Source organism: Arvicanthis niloticus, chromosome 4, assembly GCF_011762505.2.
Source record: "Arvicanthis niloticus isolate mArvNil1 chromosome 4, mArvNil1.pat.X, whole genome shotgun sequence".
NCBI classification, from domain to species: Eukaryota; Metazoa; Chordata; class Mammalia; order Rodentia; family Muridae; genus Arvicanthis; species Arvicanthis niloticus.
This window is the reverse complement of record NC_047661.1, coordinates 3949343-3976887: the sequence shown is the minus strand read 5'-3', so window position 1 is coordinate 3976887 and position 27545 is coordinate 3949343. Positions and strand designations below refer to the sequence as shown.

Below are 27545 nucleotides of genomic sequence, written 5' to 3'. Positions count from 1 at the left end.
ATGTATCTAACACACACAAATAAGCGTCAAATTTCATAGACATGCTTATACTTAAATTGCATGATAAGGAATTAAATATACATTCACAGCCAGCCACACTTCTAAAGGCAGTGAGACAGACAGACGGGTGGCCTTCCCTTTAAGCAGTGCAGCAGGTGTTTGCATATCTGCATATGAAGCAGCAAGTGCAGTGAAGTACTTGAATCCTTACTACAAGGAGAGTAGAGAGTAGTCATGATTGGCTCAATTGATCACTGCAGTCGCCTGATAGTACATAAAAGGTTGGTGTTGAAGCATATGGATTGGATAATAATCAGAGTTGTTCTGACACAGTCTATTTAATAATTCAAAAAGGAAAATTTGAAAATGATTCTGCACAAAGCTGCAGCACCCGGTTGACACTTTATTTATATCAATGCTCTTTGTGTGCTTTGCAAGCTGTGCAGATTGCCTGTTCAATGCAGTTACTTTTCTAAAGCATCAATATTCCAAATCACAATCAGCAAATAATCAGATGCATCACCTGTCACCATCGAAGAAACATTCTGTGTCTCTGTACATGGGTGAAGCAGAAAACTAACTGGCAGGCGATCATTTCATCATTTCAGTATGCATTGAAAGTGCAAGAGAATTTGTGGCTAAAGACTCCATGGATGTGATCAGCCATCCTGGAACAATGACACATTGGTAACATACATCTGAGTAGATTTGTTCTAATGAATAAATCCATTCACTTGAAAAATATAGGAACTAAAACATCTGTAACTGCATTTTCATCTCTCTGGTGAGCATGGAATATGATTGTGTCTATAGAAGTAAGAGCAAGGCATTCATGGTTCCACTGACTAGGCTCAAAACCATAAATGTTATATATATATATATATATATATGTATATATACATATATATACATACATATATATAAAATATGTATATATATGTATATATACATATATATATATATATACATACACATATATATGTATGGAATATATATGTATATAATTGCTAGAAAATCATATATATACGTATATATACCTATGGTATATATACATATACCATACATATATATATGTATATATATACATATATATACCTATGGTATATATACATATATATATGATTTTCCAGCAATTATATGTGTGCACCAATTGTGTCTAGTGCACATGGAGGTCAGGATGTCATCAGATCTTTTGGAACTGAAGTTACATACAATTGTGAGTGCCATATGGGTGCTGGGAATTAAACCCAAGTTTTCTGGAAGAGCAACAAGTGCTCTTAACTGCTGAGTCATCTCTCTAGCCCCAACCAAATAACCAGATGCTTCAAATGACCTTAAGGATACAGAATAAAAGAGTGGCAAATGTTTCCACACTCTCAGAGGGAAGAACACTACTATGCTTAACAATCCCATAATGTGTGGCCTAGCCATCACCCTTTTGGCTTCCAGTATTACTGTTTCTCACTATCTGTGGACCTCTTTTTCTAGTAGGCCGCATTTTCCAAGCTGGTGACATAGAGCTATCATTGAGACATGGGGCTTGAATGTCTTCATATATTTCTTCTGCTTTCTTTAATCAAATAGATGATTCAAATGTCCCAATAAAATTGTTCAAATATGATTTATAAAATGTAAATGGTACCAAGAATTCAACTCATTAAACACAAAGTCAACCATTACTGAAGTTCAACAGATATATTATTCTATATTGTGCTTGAATGGAATGCTGCATGCTGAGTTCTAAAAGATAATTACAACTTGTAACTCCTTCTTTTAGGTGCAGATTTGAAGCAGTTCTTTCTCATAACCTACAAATAACACATTCTGCAACATGGCATTTCAAATGTTAGATCAGGAGTTGGAAAAATGACTCAGGGGTTAAGAGGTTTGCTGGTTAGGAGGCCTAAGTTTTGTTCTCAGCACCTGTGTAGGGTATCTCATTGCCACTTGTATCTTTCAATTGAGGGCATCTAAGGCCCTCTTCTGGTCTCTGGGAGCAAAAGTACACATTCTCAGGACACAGAAACACACACGCACATACACACACACTACAAATTTTTAAAATGTGTATATGAAATAAAAATAAATATAAAACAAAATAATGACACTATAGGTATATAATATAATAAAATACTAATAATAATGGATTTTAATCATTAAAATTTGAAATTTTTGTGTTACATAAAGTTTAAACTGTTTGTTGCATTTTAAAAATATTTTAAAATCTATTCTTGTAGGAAGTACTATATGGAATGAGACCATCTCTGCAGAAGAAAGAATTGGAAAGAATTGGTGTCAGTAAGTACTGCTTTCACCTCTTAGCAGAAGCTTGACTGTTAAAGGTCATGCTTTCAGATGTACAAGGCAATTGGAAGATCACATTCTCTTTTCTGTAAATGACCCAAAGCATGACAGATTAAAATCAACATGAAAAGTACTTCTAAATTAAAAATAAGACAAGTTAGCTGATAGAACGACATGGATGGGAAAAATCACATATTCAGGAAAGTTTATTTTTCTGGTCTAAATATTTTTGAATTTAATACCTAAATATCACATGATCCATTATTAATGTTGTCTGTGCAGTCAACATTTAAGGTAGGATGCAAATTAAAATTTTTTCAACATTATCTTCAATGGAAACAATAACTACATATGTCTCGTTTACATATATAATCTGATAAACTTCACAGCATCCTAGAGGGTTCACCAGGAACAGAAGATAATCTGTGCTTTGGAATAAATATAGTCAGTTTCTCTTGCAAACATTTACTACCATGCTGAGCAGCTCCAGTAGGTTCCATCATGCTCATGCCGAGGTGTTCTTTGATTTAATGAAGAAATTCTGGGGACTTAATGATTAAATAGGTTAGGTATGTGTGACATTAACAGAAATTAAGAAGGCTTAGAGCCTGAAATCATAGGATCCATTTTTTATTGGTACTCAAAACTGTTACCACCAGACTTATAAACATATTATCAAAAGTTACCATAAAGATTTAGAGGCAAGGAGAGACTACAATAACCTTATACAGGTGACCTTTACTCTGGGATCTGTTGTTAATGTCTAGCTAGGAAAAACTGCTGAGAAAACATTTCTTGATTCATGACACCCATACTATTCCCTAGTTTGCTGCGAGAACACACCTAGTTTGCTCTGTTTATCTCTTTAATGACTAATAGTAAATAGAACAAAATATCTATGCTAGCTTATTTCATATAAGTTTATGATCCAATTCCCTTCCCAAAAGTACTTTACAAGGTAAGTACATAGTAATCTGTATTACAATGTAATCTGTATTACAATGATGAAATCAAAACCTAGAACAGAAAAACTGAATTCAAATCAGACTTTTGATGCAGAGATAAATTTTAGTTTTAATCCTAAGGCTTCACAATTCAAATTCAGTAAATTAGCCTTAACTAGACTATGGGTAATAGATAAGCAAGGCACACATTTTAAAGGAATTGATCCTCACCTTCTGTTTATATTTTTTAAAAAGATTCCATTCTATTTTCTAATTATTGCTTTGAATAAGTATAAGAACAATTTTGTTAATGAGAATCTATTATGATTCATGGAACTGACTCTATATATCATAAAACACCATAAAAATATGATAGGAGAGGTTAAGTAATTTTTTTAACACCATTCCCTTGACAAAAGCCAAAAACGTGTTGTTTATTTTATTATGTCCCAGTATATCTTAGAAGGATACTTCACGAAAAGGGCTTCATACTTAAATAGTCCCTTTTTGTTACTCTGTCTCCTCAAAACCACAGGAATTCAAAAACCTTTTCTGTTACCAATAAAAATACTCATGCATCTTGTTTCTTGTAGACCAATGAGAAACATATGGCCCCACTCATCTGAAACAATTTTCAATTCTCTAGCATCCATAGTAGAAAAGTTTTAGAAGTAAATCTTGGTGTGTTTAACACAAACATTCCTGGAAACTTTAACAAAGTATAGCTGTATGAAAATCAATGAGCTCTAGGAGTTATAGGAATACATGGGCATTTAAAGAAAAAACCACTAGCAAGCATTTTCAGAAGTTCAAATATAGTGTTATGTACATTGTTAGGGGAAATGAGAGAAACTTCATAATGGAAAGGCTTGGTTTTAAGGTTTTTGCCTTTTATCCAATAGCAATCACCATTTGAATGTCAATCCTGACTGTGGATGCATTAACTCTTTTTCTCACATGATTGCTTTGAGGATCTATTAAGATAATCAAAATGAAAGTAAACTAATCTATAATTCAATGCAGTCTAAAATATCAATATTGATTAATATTTTGTACACTTAGACATTTTTTAAATTATTTCCTCGTTAAGAGGTCCAGTTCTTCTTTGATGAAATAAGTACCTTCAAGATATTTTAAAAATAGTTTGTTAATATGATTCCTGCATCTTTCTACAACCTCTGATGTTTTCTTTTATATTTCTTATTTATCTTCACAGTACTTACTTGAAAACTCCTTTAAAAATATGGGTTTGTGGATTATTGGTTTGATTCTTCAACTCTTAACAATTCTTAATTCTTCAATTCTTGATTCTTCAATTCTTAACAATCTGAAACATTTCTTATGATTTCTGATCATCTCAGAGCATTTATTAGACTCTGATACCCTGTGTGATCTCAGTCTAACCTCCCACCAGTCTGGGTACAATATGCAATTCTATTGAGTTTCCCCACAAAAGATCTTCTCATAATAGCTTCTCTCCAGTATAAGGCCCACAGGCTCCACACAGCCTCCTTCCTGTTTTGTGGTTTCTAGTTCACATAGTCTCATCTGCCCACTTCTGTATAGAACAACTTGCAGCCCTTTCCTTTGTTTGTAGATACGGCTGCCCTGTTTTAGTTTCTTAGCACCTTTGCTGTGGTCACTTTCACAGAACCTTTCAGTGTTTTTCCCAAACAATTTCAGTATCGCACAAAATAACTTCTACACACAAGTATAATGAATATACTTCCATCCTGGTTATAGCCACACTTATTTGTAGTTGCTTGTCTGATTCTCCAAATAGGATCTCAGCTCCATGTGGGACTGTCTCTGCTGTGTTCATCACTAGATTCTCATTCCATCTCTAAGTGTTCATTAAATAGTATTAGGCTAATAAGTAAGAGTGGGAAGGATAAAAGGGGAGTCAGAAAGCACAATATATTACAGATAATTGAACCTAGTACTGATTTTCAATTTTGGTATTTATATTTGCAAATCCACTTTTTCTCAGTCTTTCCAAGTACCTGAGGAAGAAATATGGAAGAAGAAAAAGCAGAAGAGGAAGACATGAAAACAAAACAGAACAAAACTTTAGTGGTCAACATTTAAACTGCATTGTACTCACTGATACTGTTTGCTGGTATCTTCTAGGAATTATCAAGTAGCATGTGAATTTACTATATTTATGTAGAAAAATCAACACTGTCTCTGTGGTTTCTATATATTAAAAAAAAACACTGAGAAAAAACAAAGTAATAAAATAAAGTATAAATGTACCAGAATTTCTGAGCATATATGCAGATAATTTTATTATTTTATGTTGCTTTAGCAGATTGGACTGCTACTGATTGTCCCAGGTGTAGAAAATGATAAAATCCCCTTTGATCCCTATTAGATTTTAGAGTCGTTCCCAGTTTGTGATTGGAACTAAATGAAAACCCAGAGTGCATGGTATATGGCCTTTTCTATATACAATAAAGAAACCCACCAAATGGCTCAATAGACCTTAATATTATGGGGAAACGCATCTGCCATTTGGTCCACTTTTATTCTGATGAGATGGTTTGGGGTCATCGCACAGTTGCAGATCCTAAATGCAAATCATGGCATGATCCCAGCTCATGGAATTACATCAGCGCTTTTGATGAGAGAACAGAATCAATACAGAGGTCAAAAGTTCACCACTGGGAGGAGAGCCATAATCAGGCACAGGGATTCCCCAAGACTGCAATTCCCCTGATGGAAAGGCACAGTTGCAAGAGCTTTCTGAATGTAGAGAGGCTACCTACACAAAGAACAGGCTCACAGAGGGTTTCTTTCTCTGCATACTCCTCGCTGTACTAACATTATTGAATTATGTTTTGAAGTTTGCTAACAAAATGCTGATATATAAGACAAAACTTATAGAAAATCAATATCAAGTAATTGCCTAGAAAATACTGGAAGATAAAAGTGTCTTGCATATTACCCTTCTTCAGTTCTAGAGAGAAGGAAATTATGGAGCTCACAGACCTGATCTATTCTTATTGTGCATAATAAACCTTTATATACCAGCAGGCAGCACAAATCATTTCCTTCCCCACTGCTCAATATACACTGATTTCACTTCTTCTATATGAAATTTTTTTTTTTGTCCAAGACTGATGCCCTTAAACACTATGCACCTGTCAGGTCCTAGATATCCCTTACTTGGCATCCAAAGGGAGTACTTACAAATGAATGGCTTGTTCCCACAGTAAATAGCTCCTTGTGGCTGTGTAGCTTGATAAGTTTAAGAAATAGAGCACAATATCAACCATACTGCATTTTCCATAAAATGATGTCTGACAGAATGCACTGCTCAATTTATTTTTATACTGAATGAATCAGAGATGAGGCGAAACAGATACCAGAGGCCCATTGTTATTGCAATGCTTAGGAAAAATGATTTTTGTACCCAGCAATATTAAGAGCCAAACTACCAAACCAATTATCAATTTAACACATATGTTTTCTTACACTTCAATGGCCAGAGTTTTTCTGTTGTATAACTTTGCACAAACATGAAGTAATCCTTTGCATTCGCAAGCTTAATTTACCCCTGCCAAACTAAGGAAAATAAAAGAATATTTATCTTTGGGGTCATAGCAGTGCATCTACTATGATTCTGTCCCAAAAAGTGATTTTAAGCTTTGACAACAAAGCAGTGACCTAGGAAAACGTAGTTAAGTTGTTATATGATGACTATAATTATTACATTGTATACTATCTTGTTACTGCTGTTTTGTGAAAAATAAATATCTGAAAATATTTTAATAGACATGATTATTTGAAACTCTTTTGATCCTAAATTCTACTATCCTCATTCATTCTCAGGATAATATATTTAAAGTTCTGGTAATAGAAAAGGAATAGGCATGGGAACAAATCTAGGACTGGATAGAAAATATGTCAAAGTGTTTTGTGTGAAATTGGCTTGGACAACAAAAGGAGGTGTGTTTATAATAACTGATGCTGAAAGGCATATTCAAATTATTAGAAATATATTAATTTTACATAATTATTCCTTTGTATTTCATGATAGAAACAGAAGCCCTGTTAAGGATAGTTCAACTCCATCTTTAATCACATTAATTGAGTAACATGTTAAAATTGGAAGATGAAAGACTAATGCTTTATTTACATAAATGTAAGCAATAAATGAGCAATTTCTGAGTTGAACCAGGTCAATGGACACTGCATTATCATGTTGACCCCTTTTTCTTGGTTGGGTCAATAAATGTGTGAATCCTCAGAATGATATACCATTCAAACTAGACTCAAGTCTCCATGTCTCCAGGGATGTTTCCAACTCTCCTTTATTTACTGTCTCAGGTTGGCTGATGGATATGTGGCAATGTTATTTGAGGGAGTGTAGCACTTGTAACAGAAAAAGATGGTCACCTTCGTAATCCATTCAGAGGATGAAGCTAGAAAGGGTTATTTTGTGTGGTCTTCATTATCACAGAACACTCTCACTTTTCAGCTTAGCATCCTGAAAGAAAAACCAAGCATATAATTTAATAACAACAAGAAATTTGGCACAGGTAAAGATACCACAGTCACATAAACTTAGTAAAATGTTGCTGTTTTCCAACAAATTGTGCCTTTCTTCCAGGATATTACAAACTTGTAAAACATCCATTTGTTTTCTTGTCCTTATTAATAAGTTATGATGCAAGCAATTATTTGACATTGTCTCAAGTGCCTTAAGAAATTATATCATCCTAAGGATATAGGAAAAAACGAAATTACTGTTCAAGCAACTTACAAGCAAAGAAGACAATATCACTGTTTTATGACTAAATCAAGATTGGTGTGTGTGTGTGTGTGTGTGTGTGTGTGTGTCCAATCCTGAATTACTAGGAAATTGTTATCCACTATACAAATGATGGTGAAATAAAATTACCAAACAATATTGACTACCTACAAATGAAGACTATTCATTACAATAAGAGCTTCAAGATTATTTATTCATTGAAGAAAATTTGTCATCAAATGGCAAATTAACAAAATAAGATTGAAAGAAATAAAATAAACGTGGAAGAAAACACATCAACAATCTTTCTCTCGTTTTCCCCAATACAATTTGAGGAGCTTACCTTTGAAAACTTTACCATCTAAGATAAAAAGAAAATAAATTTATTTTAAGTGAAAAATAAAATGTAAACATATATTTCTAAACAAAAGGCTGTCAAGGGATGTTCAAAAGCAAAAGTCTTACATAATGACAAAATTAATATGGCATTCTTTTAAGAATTAGCTCTTTAAATTACAGATATTTCTGTTGATTTTAAGTGAAATAAGTAGAATTTTTAATACTAAAAATAATCATTAAATTATAGAAAATAATATAGTATCAGGAATGTGCCTTTAGACAAAATGTGAGAGTTTATATTTTTGAATAAAAGTAATCATTAACTGACAAGTGTTAAAGTTTTGTGAGTTCATTATATTTTTCTATGTACTTGATGCACATATTCAAATTTTATATAGCATTATATATGCACATATATTCATACATTATATACTTTTTAAATGTATAAATAATAAGTGTGTACACACATGTGAAAAGGTGCAAGTATATATGCCTATATATACTCACATATATACATATATAAATACACAAGTGCAATACATATGTGTACATGATATATGCATATGTAATGTATGCATACATATAATACATATGTGTACATATGTGTAAATATAAATATATGTACATATTCCTATATTACATATTCATTCTGACTAGACTATGAAGCAGAATTTTGTGTACACAACACTGCTTGTCAAACTCCTTACCTTTATTAATCCTGTTGAGATATTTTCACAAGTTACTCATTCTATAGTGGCTATAGATGAGATTTTAGTTCTTGATGTTATAGATAGAACAGTCACGATTACGTTTTTGCTTACAGAGAGCTTGCATCCTAGGAGAGGAGCAAGACATTTACCAAACACATAAAGAATAAACAAGAAACCTACCAATTAGAATAACACCTTGAGAGAAACAAAGGAACTAGAGAAACTGAAGAAGCACCTTTGAGGGAGTGACTACAACATTTCTTTTAAATAAGAGGTTATAAATACCAAGCATTGAATAATAGCAACAAGACTACTATGAGGACCCAGGATATCACTTAAAAGAGGTACTCAAGCAACGGGTCTTAATTTGGGATAGCATTATTTGGGCAAGAAAGAAAAGACAATCAATTTTGTTTGAACATACACAACCCATACTTGGAGACAGGTTACATGTAAGCATAAGGTAAATAGCATGAAATTATATTTTTATTTGCATATAGCTATATATTAACTAATACATATACCTGTATATATCTTGTGTACACACATATATATTCTACAAGCTCACACACACACACACACACACATATACACATATATGCACATTCTTACATACATATACATACTGTAACTTGCAAAAAATATAACCGACATTCTCACCTGACAATGGAGACAGCTGCCGTGATGCTGGAAACAACAGCGGTAACCCAGAATTGTCCTTTCCCCCAGGAAAGCTACCCTACAGCTAAATATACATATTTTTCTGGCTTTGGCTTTGTAGTTTTCTATAAATATTAAGAAGATATAGTATGCTTAAAAACAGAGTCAATGAAGTTGTTAGTAGTGAAAAGTTGAAGGAGATAGAGAAGGAATTTTGAAGAAAAAGTTTGGTGGATTTGATCCCAATTCATTATATGCCTTTATGGAATTCTTAAACTATCAAAAAGTAAGATGCTCATGCAACCACTTTTAAAACAAAATGTAATGTGTTATCAGAACCAAAATCATATTGTCTTCTACTGGAAACAAAAGCTGATGGGAACCCACAGCCATGGCTAAAGGACTGAAAACAGTTGAACAAACCTCTCAGTAAAGGCTAGAGGACAAAAAGGGGTTGATTGTACATTCACGACTACAACAAATGTGAGTTACTCAACAACAGAGCCTATTTTCTTGACTCCTTTCTCTATCACTCTTCAGAATGCTTAGCACCAGTTCTATTGTTGAGTAGCTGAAAAAGAATTAAATGGACGACTAGATTTTTGTAGTTTAAGTAAATTTTATATATTTATAGGGCAGGATTGATTTTTTAAATATGGAATTTCAGATTAGTTTATCTGATAATATGGCATGAGTGCATAACTCAATATATGTAGATCCCTCCAATTTTTTTCTTGAGTTGTTATTGTTTCTTTTAAGAGACTTAAATTTGCTCACCTATGCTTATTTTCTAGATAAAAACAGTAACACCAAGCTAGCCATGAACTCTTTGATCTACAGCGGCGTCCTGCTTGCGAAATATACTGATACACTGGAAGCACAAAATTTGTGGGAGTAACAAATCAATAACTGATTTGAATCAAAGCCCACTCTACCAGATGGAATCCAAACCTGAAATTACTTGGATGACCAAGTACTAGAGACTAGATAGAGGAGACCTAGGATAAAAGAAAATACTACTGGTCTAAACAAAAAAAGTATATAAAATAAAATAAATAAAATGTATCCTAATGACATACTGTTATACTCATAGACCATGCCTTGCAAATCCATCATTAGAGGAGCTTCCTTCTGCAGCAGATGGGAGCAAATAGAGAGACTCACAGCCATACATTATGCAGAGAATAACTTGGAACACTTTATCCTAAATAGGATGTTCCTATAAAATCTCTCCTCTCAGACTTAGGAAACCACACAGAAGACAAGGCAGAGAGATTATAAGAGCCAGAAAGGATGGAAGACAGCAAGAAAACAAGACCTTCTAAATCAACAATGATCAAAGCTTATATTAACTCACAAATATTGGAGTAGTATGCCCCCAGCCTGCGTAGATCTCTATCACATCCTCTTGTTTACATTATAGTTTCCAGTTTAGTGTTTTTATGGGATTCCTGAGTGTACAAACAAGTAAATCTCTGATTCTCGTGTCTTCTCATAGTTTCTTCTGTGCCTGTTTTGTCTGACTCTGATGTGTTAACTTTTGGTGTATCTAATTAGTTTAATTACATTATTTATATTTCATATCTAGAAGCCCATTTCTTAATGAGAGACAGAAAGGGGATGAATATAGATGAGAGGGGAAGTGAGAAGGAACTGTGAGGAGTAGAGTTGAGGAAACCAGGATCAGGATATATTATGTGAGAAAAGAGCCTATTTTTGATAATAAAAGAGCTATTAAATTAATTATAATGTGTTATAATGCAAACTAGCATTAACTGTTTTAATTTGCTTTTGTGTTGTAGTAAAATACTGACCAAAACTTCTAGATTACTACACATCATTGACAGTAGTCAGGGCAAGAACTTAAGAAGCCTGAAGACAGGAATCTGTAGAAATCACGAGGAAGTATTGCTTACTGGCTCACTCACTAGTTTATGTTCAGTTAGCTTTCCTACACAGCCAAGACCCAACTCTCTATGGTTCTATTCAGTTGTATAGGTACTCATCTATCAAGTAGCATCCAAGACAATGCTCTACATGGCCACAGGCCAGTTCGATATAAACAATTCTTCAATTGGCATGTCCACTTCACAGATGACTCTAGGTTATCTCAAGCTGACTGACAATAAAGCTAACTAAGACACTTTGTCTTTTAAACTTGACACAAAACACACCTCTGCCAAATTATAACTTTTTTTCTTGATTTGATCTCAATATCTAATATTAATATCTTAATTTTACAGAGATGGAAGAAAGTTCCCACAAAAAATCTTTATGGGCTTTATATCTGATTGTGTGTTAGTATCTAGAATATCCAAAGAGCCCCCAAACAAACAAACCTACCTAAATCTCAAGAAAACATACAACCCACTTAAAATTCTTGGTGTGTTAACTAAATAGAGTTCTCAAAAGTAGTTCTATTTCTTTTTTAAATTTTTAATCTTTTTTTTTACAATCCATTCAATATTCCACTCATATTCTGCACTACAACAGCTCCATATCCCGTTCCTCCTATTCCCCATCTCCGAAAAGATGCCCCCACAACTCCACACACCCACACTCTGCCAGGCCATTCCATTCCCTGGAGCCTCAAGTCTCTCAAAGGGTTACGTGCATCTTCTCCCATTGAGGCTAAACCAAGCAGTCCTCTGGTGTATCAAGGGCCTCTTACCAGGTGATATATGCTGCCTGGTTGGCGGCTCAGTGTTGCAGAGATATTGGGAGTCCAGGTTTATAGAGACTACTGGTCTTCCTATGGGGTCACTGTCCTCCTCAGCTCCTGTCTGTAAGTACATCATAGCATCAGTAATAGTTATCAAGCCTTGGAGCATCTCTTTGAGATGGATCTCAATTTGGGCCTGTCATTAGACCTCCTTCCCTCCAATATCTTCTCCATTTTTGTCACCGCTGTTCTTTGAGACAGTAACAATTCTGAGTCAGAGTTTTAACTATGGGATGACAATGCCCTCCACTTAATGCCTTGTCATTCTACTGAAGGTGGATTCTACAAGTTCCCTATCCCCACTGTTGGGCATTTCATTTAAGTTCCCTCTTTTTGAGTCTTGAGATTCTCTCACCTCTCAAGTCTCTGGTATATTCTAGCGTGTCCCCCCATCTCCCACCTTCCACCCCCTGAGGTTGCATATTTCCATTCATTCTTCTGGCCCTCAGTGCTTCATTCCTAGTCCTCCCACACCCTCCAAAAAAAAGTCAACAAAAAAGAAGTTCTCAAAAGAAATACAAATGGCTAAAAAATATTTTTTAATGTTCCAAATCCTTAGCCATCAGGAAAATGGAAATTAAGACTACTTTGAAGTATCATGTAACCCTAGTTACAATGGCTACAGAATAATAAAGACCTGCACAAGCTCAAGACCAACAAAATGTCAACATGGAACAGGAGGCAGACACAAGGCCCCAGCCCATCTGAGGAGCTATTGGGTGTTGATAGCTTTGTGGGAAGAATATGTCTGTTTTCCTCAAGGGTTTGCAATGCATTTAAGAATACAGAGATTTTATTTGATGTTTTCAAAAAGGGGAAAAAAAAAAGGAGGAATTGATTGGTTCAGAAGAGAAGGTAGCTCGGGAAGAAAGAAGAGATAAATATAATCAAACGCATTGAACAAAATTCTAAAAGAACAACTAAACTTATTTTAAAACTTTAGAATCAAATGACAAAAAATCTAGAATGTATGTGGGGAAAGAAGAATATTTATTTACTGTTAATGTGAGTTCAATGATACTTATGAAAATCAATAATGTACTTCCTCAAAAGCTATAAACCAGAGATCCATATGACCAAGATATACTACTCTTGGGTATATACCCAATGGAATCTATATCTGAATACAATGATACTTCCTTATGTGCAACAGCCATAAGATTAGAACAGCCTAGATATTTTTCAACAACAGATGAGTAAATAATGAATGTAGTATATTTAAACACAGAAATATTATTCAGTTATAAAGAATAAGAGTATGCAATTTTCAGGTGTATGGACAGAGTGATAATAGTCACTCTGAGAGGAGTAACCCAGAAACATAAAGATAAACGCCACATTATCTCTCATATGTAGATACAAGCTTTGAATCCTTAGATGTGTTTTTATATTAGGCTATACATAAGGGTCAAGAAAACTATGCAGGAGTGGTGGGAATGGCCTTTAAAGAAGGGTAGATAGAATACAGGTAGAATAAAGGAGTCTTGGATAACAATGGAACAAGAAGGATTAATTAAGACAAGGAATGTGAGGAAACCATAGAGGAGGAAACTTTCTGCTGTATATGCTTTCCAAATATATACTATATAAAATCAGTTTAGATAATTTCAAATAACAGGAACAACATCTCCCTTAGATACCAGAGGCTATCAAATAAAAATCCACATGCAAGCAATAGATTATTTCTTTTGAAATTGTTGGTTGGTGGCATGACATAAACCTTCAAACATTACAGCCTATTGGCAGTTCTTTTAGTTATGGTCCAGAAGGTGACAGTGAGACCATATGGCTCAAAACACCACATGCTTGAATCATAAACCATGGAGAAATTACCCCAAAAGTCTTGCTAGCTTTCTTAGAGCTGGAAGGAGAAAAGTAAGCATTACTTTTGTCTAACAGTGAGCTCTGCGTGTTTCAACAATGAGTAGACAGGTTAATCATGGTCACTGAAACAATAGTATTATAAATGTTACAAGAGGAACCAACCACTTTCTGATTAGATTTAAAGCCTACATAAGATGAAACCTATGGGTACTGTCAACAGAACATTATATAGACTTGTTTTTACTTTCTTTGAAAGGAAATAAGTCAGGCATGATGGTGAATGACTGTAAATGAATGTGAGAACTACAGAGTTGATGTGGGAAGGACAGGAGTTTGTAGCCAACTCCTGTAACTAGATAAATCATAGGCCTTAGGGGGAAAACTTCCTACTGTTATTGTGTCATGTAAACATAATTTTAAGTCAAAGGAAACAAACAAACAACAAAAAAAGATTACCAGAGCCAGAAGTAGTAGACGAATACAAGAAAACAATCCTTTTAACAACACAGTTGCACATATGAAGTAACAGCAGCATAACAGCATACACAATACATGTTCACATAAAACCATATCATCCCAGCATGGAAGGACAAGGTGGTCAGAAAGTCCCTCCACTAGTTGGGAAGTTGTTGGTAACTGATAGCTACTAAAGGCAGAAAATCATTTTTTTTTTTTTTTGATTAGGTATGTAGCTTCTACGAGGCAGTACATGCTCCAGTAGATGGTCCAATAACCAGGATATACTCTCAGCTCTGAAGGGACTTTGGGGATTCAAATAACATAAAATAAAACCTCTAAATTGGAAAGGAAGTCTTGTGTGGATAAAAAGTAATAATTGAAAGGGGGTGAATGAAGAATGGACGTGGTCAAAATACACTATTTGTATGTATGGAATCCTCAAACAACAAAATGTCCAAGGCCATTTGTCGGCTCTTCTAAAATAAAGGAAACATGTTACATAGTTCTTATTCCGAAAGGACAAAAACAAGCCATAGGAACTGTAAGATTAAACAAAATCCAAAGTCTAACAGTATAAATCAACCCCTATAGCTCAATATTCAGCATTTCAAACTCAATTATAATAAAGCTCCAAAAGGCTTAGACAATTTCATTGCTCCAAATGTGCCACGAGCAACACAAATGACCATAGCTTCTGTGTACTGACCTTATTGTCCCGATGAGGCATAATTTCATTTCTTTCAATACTGCTGATTTCTTACTAATTAACACTGATTTTTCAGCCCCAGATGAACAGCTTCTTTGTCCCTGTTGTATTAGTCAGGCTTCTCTAAAGGAGCTGAAATGATAGAATGAACACAGACACACACACACAAACACACCACATGAGGTAGTCAAAGGGGGATATTGGCTATTACTAGCATAAATAATGTGTCCAGGTAGTCCAACAACTTCTGTCTCACAATGAGAAGATTACAAAGATTTCTAGTAGTTGTTCAGTTGAGGAGTGTGGTTGTCTTAGCAATCTCAGTCTGGAGCTGGAGTCCTGCAAGGATTCCTGGATAGCCACTGCTCTTCAGTCTATGTCAGGTTTCTCAAAAAAAAAAAAAAAAAGGATTTAATAATGATTTCAGCAACAAAATAGACAGACTTTAAAATGCAAGTAAAGGAAAGCAGACAAAACTTAATGTTCTATTCTTCTAAGTCTTTTTTTTGGGGGGGGGGGGGGGGTTGGGGACTGTCACCTGAAGGGTAACCCAGATTTAGAATGGGCCTTTCTTCTTCCTATAATCTGATTTAAAATTCCTCTCAGGGACTACCTATCACCTTAGGTTTTAGTACATTCTAGATGTAGACAAGTTGATAACCAAGATTAGCCATCATACCTTTGAGCACCAGAGGTTTCACTTCAGTGGGATAGTCTTGTTAATCACAACTGAGTTTTCAGGCCCAGCTACTACAGATTAGTTATTTTGAATTAATTAATTTAAAATTTAAAATGAATTCATTTCTTTTCTTAATATAGTAACACTATTAATATTATTAATTCAAAATATCACATAAATATCCTGGCCATCTTTGCCTCCCTTGGAAACCTTCCAAGCCAGGCCTTCATCGTCTGAATCTCTCAGCATCTTTATCCTCCAAGCTCCCACAGAATGCTTTGAGTCCCAGTGGCTTTCTCAGCTCTGAGTTTCAAATGCTTCTACAATGTTCCTCCAAATACAACATGATAACATCGATCACAGCAATACTCCACTCCAAGTACCAATTTCTATTCTAGTTTGCTTTTCTGTTGCTGTTATAAAACAGTGCTATTTACTGGCTCACAAACTGCCTTATGCTCAGTGTGCTTTCTCATGAAGCCCAGCTATACCTGCATCAATATGGTATTACCCCAATATGAGCTAGATCCTGCCACATAAATTAGCAATCGAAAAGTACCCACAGACACATCCACAGGCCCATAGAGGTAGTTCTTCAGATGAGGCTCTCTCCCAGCGGATTCTAGGCTGTGCCAAGTTGGCAATAAAGGCAACCAGTGCAATACCAATTGCTATTTATTATTTAATCATTTATTTTCATTTCACTTAACAAATTTAAATCTTAAAAGATTTCATCAAGTAAATATCAGTTAAAAATAAAATAATCCTGGTATTATTTTTGACTTAAAATTTTTAATAGAGTCAAATGAGCCTTTATTGTTTTTTCTTCTGTCAAGATTCAAGTCATATTCATAAATAGAACAATCTCTATTTTTTTTGTTTTGTGGTTTTAAATCATTTTGCTTTGCTTTGTTTAATTCTCTGTCTGAAATATATTTTTATATTTTAGAAATATATTTAATAGTTTTTAGCAATCTATTAATTTCCTCTACACTGTACTCAGATTTTGAAAAGTATTTCTAAATAACATTATTTTCTGGGAGTAGATTACTACATTTCCTTTGCTCAAGAATCTATGCTCTTGGCTCACAATGTGATTTCAGAAGTATGAAAGTTACTTTCATTTACTATTATAAGAGCAACTCATTTCTCAGTTTACTGTTCTTAAAATCATCCGTTCTAATTCATTTGTGATTCATGTTCTCAAAGTTATGCAGCCAAAGATAAAGGGGTAAAGGCCACATGAAAGCATATTTTGTAGCTAAAGTTACAACTTTATTGTGTTTGAAGTATGTAAGCTCTACCATGTTTAGTTCAAGCAGACAAATGGCAGTGCCATCTTGCCATTTTCATGGAGAATGTTTGTGCTTTTAAATATTATTGCATGACTTTATCAAGTGGGCTTCCTTTGTACTTAGAGGAAAGGCCAGTCACTGTTTTCTTATGCTTCCAGTCTACACCTAACATTTTGGCCTCTTTCCTATGATCACTGCCACATATAGGTGAGTAGTCATCTTCACCTACTTTCAATGCATATTATTCTGCTGTAACTAATGCCACTCCTTAAGCAACTCAAGTCACAGGCCTGAGGTTCATTTCCATGGCCTCAGCGGTTGTTACTGGAAGGCACATGACCTAAACCAAGCCAACATGAATAATATCAAAAAGCAGAACCGATAAAAAAGAAGCACTTTTACTCCTGGAGTTGCTAAGGTGAGGTCAATATCTCAGAGTTACTTTGAGACTATTATGCAAACTGGCAACTGAAGAAAGAAAGAAGACAGTGAGGGAAAGAAACAGAAATAAGAGATTGGACAAGATAATGTGAAATGTAGCAGGGACTAATTACAAGACTAGAAGCTCACTCACTTTGCTGCCCATCGTTAGTGAGCTTTCTGCTACAGTGACAGGCTTACCAGGGACAATCACCTTTAAAAGAGCATGTTTTTTCTCATATGGTTTCGGCCCATGATTGGTTGGCCCTCTTGTCACTGCACTGTAGCAGTGAAATACATTATGGTAAAATAATAGTAAAACAAATGACTCATTTAATGATTGTCAGTAAGCAAAAAGAAAGAGAAGATGAAAAAGAATCCTCATAACTCCTCTGAGAGCATAACCCAGTGGCCTAAAACCTTCCATAAAGCCTGATTGCCTAAAGGCACTACTACCTTCAATAGTGCCACAGTAGAGACAAAACATTAAACACATGAAACTTTTGGGGAACACTCAGAACTCAAACTGTTGCCTTGTGTTGTTAACATTGCCAGTAATGTCTTGGGACAGGTACATTTTACACCCTTCAGTACTCTAAACTCTTCTAGAGAAATACACATCTGCAGTCAGGATTCAAATACTTTCTTAGCCATGTTTTCTTATATGAACCAGGTAGTAAGTATACATGGTTTAATGGCTAATTTTGAAACATACCCTAGGATATATACAATTAATACATTTTAGATGCAGAAGAATGGAATTAACTCCTGACACAAAATACATGCCTATAAGCATTCAAACTTAATTTGCTTGCAAAACCATCCTTCTTTGAAAAAATCTAAAACCTTTGCTCTGGTGTCTAATGACTTCAACTTTTTTACATGTAAAATGCTTTCCTTTCTCCTTCTATTATATAGATCTTATTTATATCCTAGTCACTACCCTCTATATACATTCAGCCCACAGGACTCTGAGCTCACCTTTTCCCAACAAGAGCTCTTTGAATTTCTCAACTCCATCAGCTTCACTAAAAAGTGGATGACTGTCCTAAACTATTTTCTTATATTGTTACCTTAACAGTACTTAATTTTAGACAGTCTAACTCCTTAATATTTCTTACACATATACCTGCATTTCACGTGGTATCTATGTGGTATCCACGCCTGTAAGGCTTATGTCATATCAACACCAGCAAGGCGTGTGGTATCCACGTGCCTACAAGCCACATGACAAAAGCATATAAATACCCCAGATTTCCCTTCAATAAATGAGACTAGAGACTTGAGACTTGATCAGAACCTCTGTTTTGTCTCCATTCTTCGCATCTTTTCCCCTTTATTCCCACTCTCTCTCTCGCTAGACCCTGACCTGAAGACCAGAGTGGCAGCTTGGGCCAGGAAACAGTGGCCGCCAAGCGTGGAGTGGAGAGGGCCGCAACAAAACAGTCCTGGAAGAAAAATAGGATTTTTGGTGGCCTTTATTTTAACACTGTTTTGAATAATTGTTATGTTCTTGAGTTCCCAGATTTTTCTCCAAACTCAACCAATTGAATTAAGCAGGGTTGTATTCCATTGTGTGAACTTTATAGATGCCTCTATAGCTGTTTATAAACTTGAAATTAATTTTGGGGGTATACAGTCTCCACCCCATATTCTCCATCCCTGACACTCATTTTATATGCAAAGATGTGCTGTAATTGTAATTAAGATGATCACTCTCTCTCTCTCTCTCTCTCTCTCTCTCTTTCTGGTGAAGGGGTGGTAATGACAGGAAAGACAAAGGATACGAATGCTGGAAGGCTGCTGTTTACTTGACAGAAGAGTAAATAGAGAGTACCCTCCAGGAACACAAGAAGTGAGACAAGCAGGGGAAGTGGGAACCTAGGGATGAGAAATAGGAGGGATACTCTATTTTAAAGACAAGAACTAAATCCTGGAGCTGCATATACAGAGGGAGAGTCTGAGCATAAAATAAGCAAAAAAAAAAAAAAAAAAAAAAAACTTTAGAAATGAGGAAGTGATAGTGTCTTGGGTGGGAAATGCCCCACTGAATCTGTTGTCCATCATGGTTTGGCCTTGCTAATGTCTAGAGATGCTTCTAACTTTTCTTACTCCTCCAGAGCCATCCTCATTCAGCTCAGACCTAGGTCAGGAGGTCTCTGTGCTCAGAGCTTACACATCGCTATGAATGAAGTCACAGCACTCCACATATTTTCTGAAAAAATATTTCTATGTTCTACTCACCTAAAGAACAAAATTGCAAATATGTTGAATTTTCCATCAGAATATTAATCCAGGGATAAGTGGATGATAGGATGAGGAAATGAGAGGATGAGGTAATAGAGAGATGAAAGATGAAGGGATGAGGGTGACGGGGAATGAAGGCATGCAGGGATGAGAGGATGAGGAGATGCAGGATGAAGGAGGGCAGAGCTGAGGCGGATAAGGATGGGTTGGTAGAGTACTTCTGTTCCAATCATGAGGACCTGAGTTTGATTCCATAAATCTCAGCAAATACACAAGAAATTATAATGCACATCAGTTACCTGGAGCTCACTGTTCATTCAGTCTAGTGTGATCAGTGAGATCCAGATCAACAAAAGACCATGTTTCAAAGGAAGTAGACCAAAGTTGTCCTCTGTCTTCCATGTGCATGTTCATTACGTTGGCAAGTTTTATGTCACCTGGAAAAGGCTAAAGTTATTTTTAAGAGGGGGGCCTCATTTAGGAAAATGCCCTGAAACTAGTCTGAGAATTTTTTGACTAATGAGGAGGGGCCCAGCTTACTGGCGGCAGTGTCAGCACTGGGCTGGTGGTCCTCGGTGCTATAAAAATGCAGGCTGAGCAAACCCATGGGGATCAAGTCAGGAAGAAGCACTTCCCCCATGGACTCTGTATTAGATCTTGCCTCCAGGATCCTGCCCTGTTTGAGTTTCTGTCTTGACTTTCCTCAGTAATAAGCTCTGCTATAGAACTGCGGACTGAAATGAATTCTCCACAAGTTGGTTTTGGTCATGGTGTTTTCTCACATCAATAGAGACCTTAACTAAGACACTCACATGTGCATGTACACATATGCTACACCCATACATACACAAACTCCTGAGACAACAGACACTCCAGAAGTGCATAAATAACAAAGTTTAATCTATGAATTTAAAACAAACAAGAACACAAAGTTAGCTGTCTATAATAAAGGAAGCAGACCTGTGGAAAACTTGGAGAGAGTGTGAAACGACCAAAATATAATGCATGAAATTTTCAAAGAAATAATATTTGAAAAATTATTTTCAAGAAAAAATAGAAAGTATACAAAATAAAATTCCAGAATTACTTTTTCCTCTAGACTTGTCTAACCATGGGAACTAACTACTTTTTGTCCTATACTGTTAGATGAAAGATGGTTGTAGGACAATTTTTCTAAATTACCAGCATAACCATGACATCCTTGTGGATGAACATGGAGAGGGTACAGCAGTAAACACTTCAGGCAACTGCTTCAGTCCTGTGCCTGTGGAGACTAGCTATGGGGGAGTACGGATTTGTAGTAGCTGTTAAACCACCTCGAAGAAACTACCTGTCACTCTGTCTATTCAAAACTTGAGGAGTTGATGAATGGTTAATTCAACCTGGACATATATGATAGGTGAAGATAAGTCATTGTTCCATATTTCTCATGCATTGTACCTTTCAGACAAGGAATTAAAATAAAACCTGTTTAAGGAAGGGAAACTCTTACAGTGTTTGCAAAGAGCAGGAAATGAATACACTCTTCTTGAATCAAAATTTAAATTAATTCATTTTAAGTGCTACCAAAATCAAACGAGAAAGAAATTCAAGCTATAATTTAATCCAAGAAGAAACCTTCAACTTTTTTTTAAATTAACCACAGAACATTTAAAAAAAAAAAAAAGACTTGTTACTAATTCTATTTAGCTGACATATGCCAATTTTATTCAGTAATATTGTTCTCTCAACCTGTTGGGTCACACACCAACCTAAGAGAACAATGACACTGGATTAATGATTGCAATGAAAGCTTTCAAGCTCTCATACTCAATTAGATGCTGACAAATGTACCTATAAGTCATAAAAAGTTTATAAAATTGAAATAATTGTGTAAAGTACATATATTTCACACAGCTACCACAAGCCCCTGATAGATGGAGCCTCCCTCCTCTTTTGTGTTACATTCCTAATATTCCTTTTCTAATTTTTAAGTGAATTAGTCAGTTCTGTACATGTTTAGCCATTTCATCACTTAATACCTATATTCAGCCATCTTCATAAGGCATTTCAAATTAATGGAGAACAATATAAGTTACCCACTGCATGGCCTTCTATGGACCCTCTGTAATAGTAGACACATAATTTAACCTGGAGAAGTCATGTGATGATAGAACAAATGAAGCAAGAGTTATCAGAAAGACTGAAATTAAGCTGAAAAATCAATGTTTTCAGGCATTCATCCATTACATTTATGACAAAAAAAAAAATGTGAACATACTCTTATTGCCACTGGAAGGATAGCAGCAAAGTTGAAGTACTGAAGTAGGACTGCATGGGAAAATATTGTGTGCATATGGAAATTAAGTTTCTGAATTTGCCCGGACTCTGTACTGATAGGTCTATATCTGCCAGCTATTTGGGTACTGTGAGTACACGAAATGACAAACTGCTAAGAGACCTGGCCAGTGCTGGATGGTTAGGAATCAGGTCACGATTTGCATCACTATATGTATTTGTTAGATTTGCTGAGTGAATAAAATATATTTTGTTCATATATATGTGTTTATGTGTGTGTGTCAATGGCAAAAATGAGATGAGCAAAATTCAGCTTACTTAAGTTAGAGATCGTAGATGTATGTCAACACTAGTCAGAAGAAGCACAAGAATTTTATATGAAAGAGATTCTGATCATACTCTGGAACTCGGGATATATTCTAACATTACTTTGAATTAGAACAAGTTAAATTCTAAGCTTCCCTTAATTTTTTGCTTTCTAGTTTTTAGTATTATCAAATTTTAGTGTTATCAAATCCAGCCACATGTCAGAAAATTTTGTACATTGAAAGATAGGTGTTTCAACAAGAATTGTCGAAATAATGTTATATCTTCTCTAAGAAGGGAGACCACAGAAAGAAATAATCTATTTAGAGGAAATCTGTATAAATCCAGGGGGGGAAAATCTTGTTTTCTTTTAAAAGCAGCTTTTCAGCAAAATTTGAGTCCCCTGAATCCTTCTAGGTTTTCCTTGATACTTCCTGCTTTTAGAAATAGTTAAAGCATCAAGACCATCTGAGATTTATCTTATGTATCACTTCTCCGACACGGGTTTTTACCCCCAGTGTAGAAGTCAAGTAGAATTTTTGTGCTAGTGGTGGTTACTGTATACCTCATTACATTGCATAATCTTTATTTGCATCCTAATTAACAAAAGGACTTTATAGCCTTTTCTTGATTTTCTATTACTATCTTGGCTTTCGAGTTTTTTTATAAAAATCTCTTAATTGTGCAAGAAAGTCAGAGTTCTAGTAGTGTTTCTTCCTCTTGGTTTGGTAAGATGTGAGATCATGAGGTTTGGCCACTCCTCTGGATATAGCTTTGCCTTTCTCCTTCAATGATATCATGCTGACATGCATCCTTGCAGTATCATTCATTCTTGCTTGCCACTTTGTTCTTCACCACCTCCCTCTTCCTCTTACATGCACATATATGCTCACATTCGCAGGAGAGAAAAATCTATATGTGTCAGACATTCAGCAAGGGAAAGACAAAGGCACTGAGTTAATTACCCATCATTTACTGCTGCTGAGAAGAGCAGATGGCAGCAGACGATATGTAAATGGCAAGGGGCAGTGAATTATTCGATTTTTTTAGATTAATCGTCAATGACAAAGAAAGTGATTACAGGCTGTGACATTTATACAAATGTATAAAGTACATCACACTAAAAATTGAGCTTAATATTATTTTGAGTGTGTCAAGCATGTAAACACTATTGTCACAATAGAAAGCAACAAATTTACAAGAATCAATGAATCCAACCTCCCTCTGTCTAAAAAGTTTATGGAACCACAGACTCTAGTGGGGGAAAGATGAACCCAAGTCTGAATAACACGAAATAGTTCTATAAAGTAGCCAGATTAAAACAAGTAAATCTATGTACGAACTGTTCTATGCAGTAGGATGATGCATATTGAGGCATAAAACAAAACAAGATTTCTTTCTCAGCTCATCTGGTGCTGCATCAGTGAGTAGACTGTAAAACAAAAAAGGGGTGCTAATAAACTAGAAGTAGAAATTAAAATAAAATGCAGTAATTCACAATGAAGTCCATTAAGGATATGGAAGAAAAAATAATTCAAAAAGAAAAGAAAAGAAAGATTTCATCACTATTCTGTAGAAATACTACTGTCATATCAGACATGCACAAATAATCTCCCAATAATTTTTAAGGACAAAGTAAAGAAATTTCTGTCCAAGATTTCTTTTTGAACACAGACAAAGTGCTCATATGCACACTTATGCAAACCACACACACACACACACACACACACACACACACACACACACACACAAAGCCCCACCCACCATAGCAACTGCATCCCTTTGCAGGAAGAAAGCAAGCATAGTAGCCTGCTATTTTCAGTTGCTTCAATAATTAATTGGTACATGAGAGAATCAGATGCTTTCCTTGGCAGATCAGAGAATTTGCCCCATCATCAAATGTTCTGCATCACCCTGTTATTAAATCTATATGATGTTGATATTGTTGTGAAAAGAGAGCCACAGAGCCACATTTGTTCTCTGAAAGCATTCTAGGCACTGCAGTCCCTTAGGCTGCCCTGATGGGATGAGAACTCATCTCCAAATATTAAAATCAAGAAAAGGAAAAGCTTGGGGCACATCTATTTATAGACTTCAGAAATACTTTCAAAATATTCAAAGCAAAATATTAACAAATTGCTGCTGAGTATTCCACAATTGTACATTCTTTGTTGACAATGATAGTCCATTGTCAACAAAGGATAGGGCAGGAGAATGGGGAAGGAGCTGGTTTGGGGGAGGGGTGCTGTTAGTCAGCAGCCCCTGCAGCAGCAGTGGCAACACTAGATAGAGCATTTATGTCTGGCAGTCCATTTTGAATGAACATGGGTTCAGAAATAAAGTGCAGGCAGAACCAATCTGCCCTGAAGAAAAGCACAGAATAAAATATTGCACAAAGAAATGAGAATTTCCAGGGTGGCTTTAACAGCAAACCAAGCTGGCAGGTGCACAGAGCAAACCATTAGCATTGTGGGCTAAAATATAAGTGATCAAAAAAATATATATATATATTGTGTCAAAAATATATTGTGTCAAAATATAAGTGTCAAAAATATATTGTGTCAAAAATATAAGTGGTTTTGCTTTTTGTTTAGACATAAAAGCAATTTTTACAGATGCAAATAGTTCTGATTTATGTCTTGCTATAAATATGATACAGAATATCATTTAGGACTCTTTTTGAAATATTTACCTGCAAATATATGTTGCTGGCATTATATATAAGCAACTTAGTTGGTCTCACCTTTAATCAAAATTGAGTTCAGGATCAAACGACATCATTCTTACTCAGCATTTTATTTGGTGATGAATGTAATTCTCTTCGAGTAAAAATAATAAAGAAAACATTGGTGAAGATTAGTTATTGCCTGGATCCTATGACAAATGAAAGGGGACAATTGTTTTAGTGAAGATGCTGTGTGGAGCAGCACCATGAATGTCTGTCTCTTTGTACTCTTGGACTGTCACCTAAAGGTACAGTGCTTTGTCTCTAATCTTAGTATTGCTGGGTAAAATATAAGCCAAATAAAGTAATACTACGTGGAAAGAGGAGGGTGTGCAGGAAGGATTTTCTTAAAGATTTCATAAATACCTGTGAAAATTAACAACAGAAAAATAACAGCCTCTTGAAGCTGAAGATGTTTGTGGCTACTGAATTTTAATTAACAAATCCAAAATCTGTGTCCCCACCTCAAAAATTAAATATTCTCTTTAATAAACCTACCTCAAAAATATTTTTAAATATTTTTCTATTCATGCACATATTTTCTGTCGGATATTCTTTGGGTATTAACAGACATCTACCCTCCTTAGTTACCGCAAAAGGCAAAAGGCAAGTAGAAATGAAGAAATGGTTGTTCAGATTTCATGTGACTATCCAGGCTGCAAAAAATTTATACAATGCAATATTTCTGTTTTACCAAAGAACCATTTCATAAAAGAACAGAAATGAAATCAGTGCTGCAGATAACCAAACAATTTTATTTGCTTCATAACAAATTATAGTAGGGAATTGTGCTTTAATAAACATATATCACTTATTACTATTATCAAATATATGTATTATTATGTAGTAAAATTTTATAAAAAATCAAAAGTGGTATATCAATAATAAATATTTGGGGTTTTAACATAGGAATTATAAGGACAAAATATATAAATATTGGATTATTATATATTTTTATAGTCTAGCTACTAGTGCTTTATCCAGAATTGTACTTTATGAATCTCCATTGTATGCAAGAAGATTCATAAAGAAATACATTTGTAAAAAAAAAAAGAAGCATTTATAATAAGGCCAGTGTTTAAAATAGTATCTAGAATTTATTTTAAAGTGTTAGTTTAGAATTTTAGGCAAATATATTTTAGAAAATATGGTCAAACGGCAATATGATTTATTTAAGTAGAATACTAGTAATGTCACTAAATTAGCTCTGTATTAAATGAAACAAGAATTTTTAAGAAGAGGATTAAAATTTGAAAGAACATTCTGCTCATAGAATGTAATGAACACTTCAAAGCCCATGGAAGAAATCCCATAAAAATATAGCATTTCTTAAAATTGAAAGACAAAGATCTCACTAGATTCTAGAGATAATTTATAGGTTTTGTTTATTTCTTGTTTCTCTACAATGGATATGTTTTCAGCCTCTGCAATCTGAAATAGAATTACAAACCTGACCTAGCACAAAGAAGTATACATTTCATTTTGGCTTATTCTGGTGCCTTTGTGCTCCACCTTTTAAAAACAGTATCATTTGTCTTTGTAAATATCTTAGAAATGGTTTGCATTGTGCATGCATACAAACATATATTCTGCATATTAAATATTTAGGTTCATTTTATATACATAATACATTTGTTTATAACAACACTCAGCTATTTTCCAATGGCAAAGATAGAAAGGCTCTGCAGGAGAATACATGCAATCGCTCCCTTTCTTTTTTAAAATATATCCAATTGAGGTAATATTAATAGCCCTTTAAAGCACAGATTAGCTCCAATTTGCCTACTTTCTTATTTACAGATGCTAAAATACATTTTGTCTTTTAAAAAGAATATCAATTCTAAGACATAAAATTCTGTCTTGTAAGAGTGGATCTTACATTTCATCTTAGGATGCTTCTTCCCCGTTCAACTCCACTGACTCCATTTTTATCAGTTCTATTTTTAAGTGTAATACAGAATTTACTATAGCAACCTAAATCCAAATCAGTTTTTTTTTTTTTTCATGCTCTTTCTTCATCTAAATCAAGCGCATACAGCCCTCTGTTGGAAGAACTTCAGATTGCATTGTTGTTGCTTTTCTTTCAGCAAAGAGCATGTTTGGAATTCTATTGGGGGTTTCTGTTTTGTTTTGTTTTTTTGTTTTTTTTTTAATTTTTATGCTAACGATTTA

At 34.8% G+C, this 27545-nt stretch overlaps 1 long non-coding RNA gene across 6 annotated transcripts; it reads right to left on the bottom strand.

The window, feature by feature from the left end:
* Positions 1-1133: 1133 nt before the first annotated feature.
* On the bottom strand, positions 1134-27309 carry LOC143441942 (uncharacterized). Of its 6 annotated transcripts, none has more exons than XR_013109706.1 (7): positions 27253-27309; positions 25392-25522; positions 15425-15811; positions 12385-12496; positions 9051-9178; positions 8348-8365; positions 1134-7740 (listed from the first exon to the last, which is right to left on the bottom strand). It is a non-coding gene; the product is annotated as an uncharacterized LOC143441942 (long non-coding RNA). The 6 variants fall into 6 exon arrangements; XR_013109708.1 differs by having other exon boundaries at positions 9051-12496; positions 15425-15556; positions 15681-15811; XR_013109705.1 differs by having other exon boundaries at positions 9051-12496.
* Positions 27310-27545: the final 236 nt, after the last annotated feature.